Source organism: Miscanthus floridulus, chromosome 16, assembly GCF_019320115.1.
Source record: "Miscanthus floridulus cultivar M001 chromosome 16, ASM1932011v1, whole genome shotgun sequence".
Classification (NCBI taxonomy): Eukaryota; Viridiplantae; Streptophyta; class Magnoliopsida; order Poales; family Poaceae; genus Miscanthus; species Miscanthus floridulus.
The window spans coordinates 108,119,954-108,129,405 of record NC_089595.1 but is presented as its reverse complement, the minus strand read 5'-3'; positions in this window follow the sequence as shown (position 1 = coordinate 108,129,405).

Genomic DNA, 9,452 nt, shown 5'->3' with positions numbered 1-9,452 from the left:
CATTTGAGCAAGTTTGACCAAGTCAAATTTGGTCAAATAAAAAAACAACACTTTGACTCTAGTATTATGAACTCTAAATTATTTCGAATTGAAAAGTTTTGAATACCAAGTTTGTTAAACTCAAAAAGATCTACAATTGTTGTTTTGGTCAACTCTCCATTTGAGAAAGTTTGGATGGTTCAAATTTGTGATTTTTAAATTTCGACGCCTACAAACTAGTTTTCGGGACCCTAGATTGTCTCAAATTGAAAAGTTTTGAATACCAAGCTTGTTAAGCTCATCAATATCTACAATCCTTATATAGGACATTTTTTCATTTGAGAAAGATTGAACAAAATGTAGTTCAAATTTCACAAGTGTGTGACATAGTTTTAGAAAGTCTATATGAGATTCAAGAATTTGTGAGTAGTGTTTGATAAAAATTTCTCAAATAAGAAAATGAGCTATGTATCAATTGTAGATCTTGCTGAGATGATCAGACTTGGTATTCAGAGTTTTTTCATCTGAGGTCATTTAGTGTCTCATTTGAGCAAGTTTGACCAAGTCAAATTTGGTCAAATGAAAAAACAACACTTTGACTCTAGTATTATGAACTCTAAATTACTTCGAATTGAAAAGTTTTGAATACCAAGTTTGTTAAACTCAAAAATATCTACAATTGTTGTTTTGGTCAAGTCTCCATTTGAGAAAGTTTGGACGGTTCAAATTTGTGATTTTTAAATTTCAACTCCTACAAACTAGTTTTCGGGACCCTAGATTGTCTCAAATTGAAAAGTTTTGAATACCAAGCTTGTTAAGCTCATCAATATATACAATCCTTATATATGACATTTTTTCATTTGATAAAGCTTGAATAAAATGTAGTTCAAATTTCACAAGTGTGTGACATAGTTTTAGAAAGTCTATATGAGATTCAAGAATTTGTGACTAGTGTTTGATAAAAATTTCTCAAATGGGAAAATGAGATATGTAACAATTGTAGATCTTGCTGATATGATCAGACTTGGTATTCAGAGTTTTTTCATCTGAGGTAATTTAGTGTCTCATTTGAGCAAGTTTGACCAAGTCAAATTTGGTCAAATGAAAAAACAACACATTGACTCTAGTATTATGAACTCTAAATTACTTCTAATTGAAAAGTTTTAAATACCAAGTTTGTTAAACTCAAAAAGATCTACAATTGTTGTTTTGGTCAACTCTCTATTTGAGAAAGTTTGGACGGTTCAAATTTGTGATTTTTAAATTTCGACTCCTACAAACTAGTTTTCGGAACCCTAGATTGTCTCAAATTGAAAAGTTTTGAATACCAAGCTTGTTAAGCTCATCAATATCTACAATCCTTATATAGGATATTTTTTCATTTGAGAAAGCTTGAACAAAATGTAGTTCAAATTTCACAAGTGTGTGACATAGTTTTAGAAAGTCTATATGAGATTCAAGAATTTGTGACTAGTGTTTGATAAAAATTTCTCAAATGGGAAAATGAGCTATGTAACAATTGTAGATCTTGCTGATATGATCAGACTTGGTATTCAGAGTTTTTTCATCTGAGGTCATTTAGTGTCTCATTAGAGCAAGTTTGACCAAGTCAAATTTGGTCAAATGAAAAAACAACACATTGACTCTAGTATTATGAACTCTAAATTACTTCTAATTGAAAAGTTTTAAATACCAAGTTTGTTAAACTCAAAAAGATCTACAATTGTTGTTTTGGTCAACTTTCCATTTGAGAAAGTTTGGACGGTTCAAATTTGGGATTTTTAAATTTCAACGCCTACAAACTAGTTTTCGAAACCCTAGATTGTCTCAAATTGAAAAGTTTTGAATACCAAGCTTGTTAAGCTCATCAATATCTACAATCCTTATATAGGCCATTTTTTCAGTTGAAAAAGTTGTAGAACAAAAATACTATATTTTCTTTATTTTTATAGGTTCAACAAAAATTTCCTGTCAATTTTGGTCAAAAACCGAGAAAAATTGAAACATTGACGTCACAATAATGTGATAATAAATTTCCTATCGAATAATATTAGTTTTATTAATTTTAAGTTACAAATATATTTTTGCATTAACAAAATACTTAGTATTAGTAACATTTATATTCTATATTCATAAAAGAAATTAAAAACTTTAGGTTACAAAATTTTCTTATTTACAATAAATAATTAGTTAATCAATAGTATTTTTTAAAATAAATATTGCAAAGTATTGAAGTTGCTATGGAATTAATTGATTAACCTAGTATTAAACAAAATTAAAATCCCAGACCTTTCCAATTACGCTGGCGGGTTGCCAAAATTTTCAGCCATCAGTCCCGGCCCAGGACAAGAACCGGGACTAAAGGGTGGGTGGCAATTTCGGTGCCCGCCCAAAAAAACCTTTAGTCCCGGTTGGTAACACCAACCGGGACTAAAAGCCTTTAGTCCCGGCTTGTAAGGAGAGCCGGGACTAAAGGGTTGTACCTTTAGTCCCGGTTAGTGTTACCAGCCGGGACTAAATGGCCTTTAGTCCCGGCCTATATATATCGAACGCCTGTTCGATCTGTTCATCTTCGATCTCGCCTCCGTCGTCCAGCCCCGCCCGGCCGCGCCATCCGCCGTCGTCGAGCTCGTCTCTGCCGCGCCGCCGTCGTCGTCTACCCCCGCCCGGCCGCGCCATTCTCCCGGTCCGCATCGCGCGCCGCATCCCGTCTCCGTCGCCGCACCCGACCCCAACCTCCGTCGCCGACGCTTCCCGCGCGCCCACCGTATACGTCTAGCTGCTGCTCTCGATCGATCGGCCATGTTTTTTAGTTTTTTTTACAAAGTCTCGGTCGTAATTTAATTAGTAGTTTATTGTTAGTTTTTAGTTATTTTTAGATAGTTTTTGATATATGTTAGATTTAAATGTATTAAAATTTAATTAGTATTTTATTTAGATAATTTTTTATTATAGTTTTTGATATATGTTAGATTTTGATTTTGATATATGTTTACTAGTTTATCTAATTAGTATTTTATTTAGATAGTTTTTATTATAGTTTTTGATATATGTTAGATTTAAATGTATTATAGTTTTTTTATTATAGTTTTTTTAGATAGTTTTTTATTATAGTTTTTGATATACATGTACTTATTTTCATGTGTTGAGAGAGAGAGAAAATTGTATCTAGAGAGACATATATGTGTTATCACATGCATATATAGAGATATATATAGACATATGCACTTATTTCTATGTGTTGAGAGAGAGAGAAAATATATTGTATCATTCTATGTGTATATATATACATGTACTTATTTTCATGTTTTTGGATCAAAAGTGTTTTTGATTCGATTCCAAAGCCTATACCTTATTATTGTTTATCCTTATGAAATATTATTTGTTATTATATTTAATTGGATTTAGTAATTCTATATGTGTTATCACATGTACTTATGTTATGTACCATAATAATTCTATCTATGTGTTATCTTGAAGATACAAATGGCTGCTCCGGATGATAACTTGAGTGATGACATAATGACGGATATTATCAACGCCGGCACCAATGTGGATGTAGATGACACGAGTCAGTACTTTGCTGATTATGAGGATATCCTGAATATGCCGGTGGTTGAAGATCAACAAATTGTCGCGCAAGAAAATACTGGCGAGGTATATTCGATTATCTATCATCTCTTATAGATGCATGCGTACGTATATTTGTTGTTAATTATTGTGTTTCTACTCATGTAGCCGGTCTCTGGATCTACATCAACCACCGACAAAAGTAGGAAAGTCCGAGGGCCAAAAAAGCCATTAGAGGGCCGTTTCATAATATCAGAATTCGACACCGACACCGACAAACCATTGGGACCACATGCTCAGACATATGTCAATCAATATGGGTTCATTGTAAGGGATAGGATCCCAGTTAGTGCTCATGAATGGAAGCAGAAGATATCCGCTCCTAATGTTAGTTTTGTATCTGATCGTGACAAGAACCTAGCTTGGAGAGATATCACTCAGCATTTCACATTACAAGCAGATGATGCTTTGAAGGAGCTAGTGAGGGATTGGACAATAAAGAAGATGGCAACATTGTTCTAGAGTTGGAAGAAGACATTGTATAAAAAGTTTATCTCGAAGAATGCTACGCCGGATTTCAATGCTAAGGCATTTGTCAAGTTGGAGTCCCATTGGGATGCCTTCGTAGAATACAAGACATCTTAAGACAGTGAGGAACGTGTGATGAGGAATCAGCAGAATGCCCGACAGAAGCAATACCATCATCACATGGGATCAGGTGGTTATAGGAGTGCTATTCCCAAGTGGCAGAACCTAGAAGCAGAGATTACTACCAAGGGAATCATACCTGAAACAATAGAGAAGAACTGGCCTCAACGCGCGAAGAATTGGTTCTACGCTCATGGGGGAAGCCTAGACCCAGACACTGGCAAGCTAATTTTCGGCCAAAAAATTGAGAGAGCAACACAGAGACTAGCTCGTGCTAGGGAAGAAGCTGATAGTGGTGTTTTCAAGCCCAACAGAGAGAATGATGAATTGACATATGCCCTAGAGAATCCCGAATACGGTGGTTGAACAAGAGGCTATGGGGCGGTTTCATGGCTACACACATTCCCAGCAGACAAGGATACCTACAGAAGCCACCAGAGAAAGAAGGTTGAGGAGGCAGAACGAATCCGTGTATTGGAGCAATTTGTTGATGAGTCACGATAAGCATTGCTTGAATCACGTGAACAAGAAAAATCTCTTGAGGCAAGAATGCAGGAGGAGATCAAGAGGCAAGTGCAGCTAGCAATGAGTCAAATGCAATCGTAATCAACGCCGGGAGTCACCATTAGCCCCGTTGGTCAGATGAAAAGCAGTTGTGCTTCCACGGAGCTGCCAGTTATTCAAGATGACGCTGGGTTGCGCTTCCCTGTTGATGACATTACCGAGCCTCTAACAACATGTGAGCTGCACATTCCAGATGGTAATAATGCACCAATCATGGTGGCTGTCGGGGTTGTATCTCCAATAGACTGAACGAAGACACCAAGAATCCATGGGTCAGTTATTCAACCTGGATATGCTAGCGTCTCGGTCGATAGAGTGCTCAAAGGTTACAGTAATGTTCCTCTTGACATTGAAGGCGGTGATGGGGAAAAGACACTAGGAAAAGCAGAGAAGACATTTATTCAATGGCGCAAACGCTTCATCATCATTCCTGGGGCACCACCGCTTCCCCTACCTCACCCTAGGTACGAATGAAAGTGAATGAAATATTATTTTCCATTAATTTTCTATTGGCTTCAACACTAATTGGCCAACAACTTGTTTTTGTAGCAGGGTCTCCCCCTAGCCTAGCCCACCAATCATTCATTCCCCATCTCATCACAGCGTCGCGGGGGGCGAGACGACTTCATCCCCACGGCGATCTCCAACTCCTACACTGGCCCCATCGCCTCCACAACGATCTCCAACTCCTACACCGGCCCCACCGCCTCCACAACGATCTCCAACGCCTCCACGCCATTCTCCACCAACACCGGCCTCATCGCCTCCACGCCGGTCTCCAACACCGCCCCCACCCCCTCCACAGCGATGCACTACAAAGACGTCTAAGGTCCCGGCGGCAAAGAAGACCCCGAGAAAAAGAGTTATTTCTCAAGAAATACCTCCTGAAAAGACTGATGAGCAAATAGCAGCTGAAGAAGACAAAAAAGTGAAAGATTTTTTTATAGATATCAAAAACAAGAGTCAAGTGAAGCTTAAGGAGAAGCCGTACTTTTACATACCACGAGATCAGCTGAGGCAGAAGGTCGAAGCTCACAAGAAAAAGATGATTGAAGTTCGTAAGCCTCCGCCACTATCAGACTATGACCGCTCCCTCGTGAAGTCACATGATGCAGATAAGAAAAGGAAAAGAGCATTAGGGAAGGATGTCCCACAGCTCGGACAATAGAAGCAACGAATGCAAAATCTTGTTGTTGGTAATGAATATGGTTCCAACATAGAAGTCTATCTACCAGACAACTCTGGAGAAGTGTCGGTTCAAGCCCTTAATGTTTTTTTTGAAGATACTGGTTTAACCTTGGATCAATTGACGGGCAAAGCTCCAATCTAGAACCTGGAAGTTGATACCTGGAAGACTTATAAATATGGCAAAAGTATGTACAACCCTGCGGCTCTGAATGAATTGGGTACGCAAATGTACTTGCTCAACAAGTGGTACATGCAGGCGTGTGGCAGGAGGGAGCAGTGGATCTTTGTCAGATTTAGAGACCATCATTACTTCCGTGGCGATGACATCTTACATATTAGTTTCGAAGAATTGCATCAACTATACCACTTGGACGCTCTGGACAAATCAATCATTAGCTCCTTTTATTTGTAAGTGATTCTTACTTTTATTTAATAAACTCACTTCCATGCGTACGTGTATATAATTATCCTCACATGTAACTTATATTTATATACAGATTTCAGATGTCAGAGCTCCAAAGAATACAAGACACCAGTGTTGGCTTCATTGATCCTTATATCGTATTCAAAACCGGTATTATTGTCAAGGAGCGGTGGGTATCTGAAGCACAGGACAATATCATGAGGTTCTTCGTGAAGCAGCACGACAAGACAACAATACTTTTCCCGTACAACTTTGAGTAAGTGTTAATAATAATGTAGTCTACACATTTTATGTAATATCAATACAACTTATATGCATGTACGTGTGTGTATAAACCAATGCAGGTTTCACTGGATACTCATTGCCATTGAGTTAAACTCAAGTCGGTTAGTAATCTTTGACTCGTTGAGAAAAGAGCGGGCACTATACCAAGATATGTTAGACATTATCCAGGGGTAATTTCGATCTCTCGCGCACAACTATTATTGAATAGACTTTGCTATAATTTATTAACGATCGTACATTATTGGTCGCACAGAGTTTGAAAAGAGTTTATTCGGCAACACCGCAAGGATTGCAAGGCACCACTTAATGTAGTTGAAATACCAGTAAATTGTACTATATACACTTCCCCACGTGTTTAATTACTATATCGTACTTCAATTTACGTGTGAGATGATGAGAATAATCTTCTTCTCGTACAGTGGTGTTTGCGGCAGCAACCAGGTAATAACTTGTGTGGATACTACGTTTGTGAATTTATCACTACGCACATAAGAAGAACTCCTGAAGATGTCCTCAGAGTACGTATATATCAATTTTTATTTATTTTTAAATGTATATATATATATATATATATGTATTAATACTTTTCCTTTTATTTCAAATGCAAGACTGAATGGTTGAAACGAAGGGCCATGCAAAAAGACCATCTGAAAGCAGTTCAAGAGTCAATAGCAGGATTTCTTCTAGAAAAAGTGCTAAATCCTAACGGCGAGTTCTACTTTGATCCTAAGGAATAAATGATGTAAATTAAATGTTTATTGATATCGTTATTTTCGAGAACAAGATTATGAAAGTGTTGTATATATACATATATATCTATAATATATATAGTTTCATACTTTATTCGAATATAATAATGCTTGAGATGAGAATTAGATGTAATTATATGCGTGCGTGTATTTATATTAGCAGCGTAGAATACGTACATAAAAACATATTATATATTAAACAAATACGTGTAACTGAACTGAAAATAAATTAAACAAAAAAAAAGAAAAAGAAAAGGAACATTTAGTCCCGGTTGGTGTTACCAACCGGGACTAAAGGGTGCGGCCACGTTTGCTCGGCTCGATGACCCGGGACTAAAGGTGGCACCTTTAGTCCCGGGATCGTTGTCCCGACGCGGTAACCGGGACTAAAGGCCGTTACCGTCCGGAACAACAAGTTTGTTCTGTAGTAGCGTAGTGCGTGTGTGCGTGCCGTCACATGGCGAGATCAAGGCATTAGGCAGAGATACATAACCTAGCCAGCTAGCTGTTTCAACTTCAAAGTTCAAACAAATGCACATCTGTCATTTTTACTGCCAGTTAAGCAGTGGTAAGCCGGCCGGTGGTTGGTAATAAACTATGCGTACCTCAGGGCTCCGGCGTCCGTAGGTCTCTCCGGCAGCGCGCGGATCGGCGTGCGGCACATGGTAACTTTGACTGAGTAGGCAGCCATGTGGCGTACTGGCGTGGTGCATCGTCATGCATGCCGCATTGCTGGGTCGATCGGTTGTCGTCACCTTGCCGACATCACTGGCTCTCATGCATCCACGGCCGTTTCAAGCAAGAAAATTCGACAAACCGCGTGGAGTGGAGAAACTGGGCGCATCGATCACGCCGCGCTAACCTAGCAATATGCAGCGCAAGGCATGGGTCTCTCACAAACTCACTAGCTAGCCCATTAGTTCCATCCGCTGGTCGCGGTGGGCCGGTGGTCGTGGTGGCCCTGTGGCCCAGCACGACATGCATGACGGGCCGAGACAGCAGGCTGTGCACAGTGCACTCTTTGCTATTCTGCCGGTTGATGGGAAGAAAGCCTGGCGTGCTCGATCTCTCCAAGTCCAAAGGGTTTGCTTTGCCATGTTTGTGGCTGATGATCGAAACTTTGTGCGTGTAACGTCTGTACATGAGGCCGTCTCGTTGGGAGTTTCATTCAAGTTTTATCTACATTTAATTAGCAGCCATGTAGGTATTTTTTATGACGTGGCACCATATTTAAAATGAAACAGAAGAAATAAGTTTTATGTGAATAAAACTCTTCTGGCATAGTTACTGACTCGCAATGAGTCATGGAATTAAATGTCAATGAAACTATAGAATAAAACTATGCATTAAGAGTGATTGTTTCATTCAAGTTTCATTATATTTTATCTAACGTTGCATTCTTGGAAACAACAATATGAAACTCTCCACTGAGACTGGCCTAATGTGACTAGAGCAAGACAAAAATAAGTTGACGATCCAAAGAATATTAGTAATCTTTTTGACATTATTACCTAATGCAAACGACAGTACAACGCATTGCTATTTGATATATAGTTTTAGGGTTAAAGTTAACTCTAGCGTGTAAATTTACTATTTATTTTGTGGAATACTTATTGGTATCAATAAATCACTGCTTCTTTCTATTTTGAAAATGAAACAACTTTCTTGCAAAAGCATAGCAAAGCAAACTTGGTTTCTATAATTAATTCAGTGATGGTAGGTGCCTTGTCTAACCACATAATAAGTGTGGTGAGTCTGGACGTGGATCACTAGTGGAATATGAAACACAAAGTCCTTGATGAAAAAAAGTGGAAGCATAAAGCATCCTTTATCCTTGATGAAAAAATAGATAGTTGCATTTTGAGTCAAGAACAGTGAGAAAAAATAAAAAGAAAATAAGCACAGTTAGAAAAGTATAAAAATGGAAAATAGTTATCAGTTGCATTTAAGTCAAGCATAGTGAGAAAAAATAGAAAGAGAATGAGCACACTGAGAAAAATTAAAAATAAAAAGAGAATGAGTACTAGGAGAAAAGTAGTAAAAAG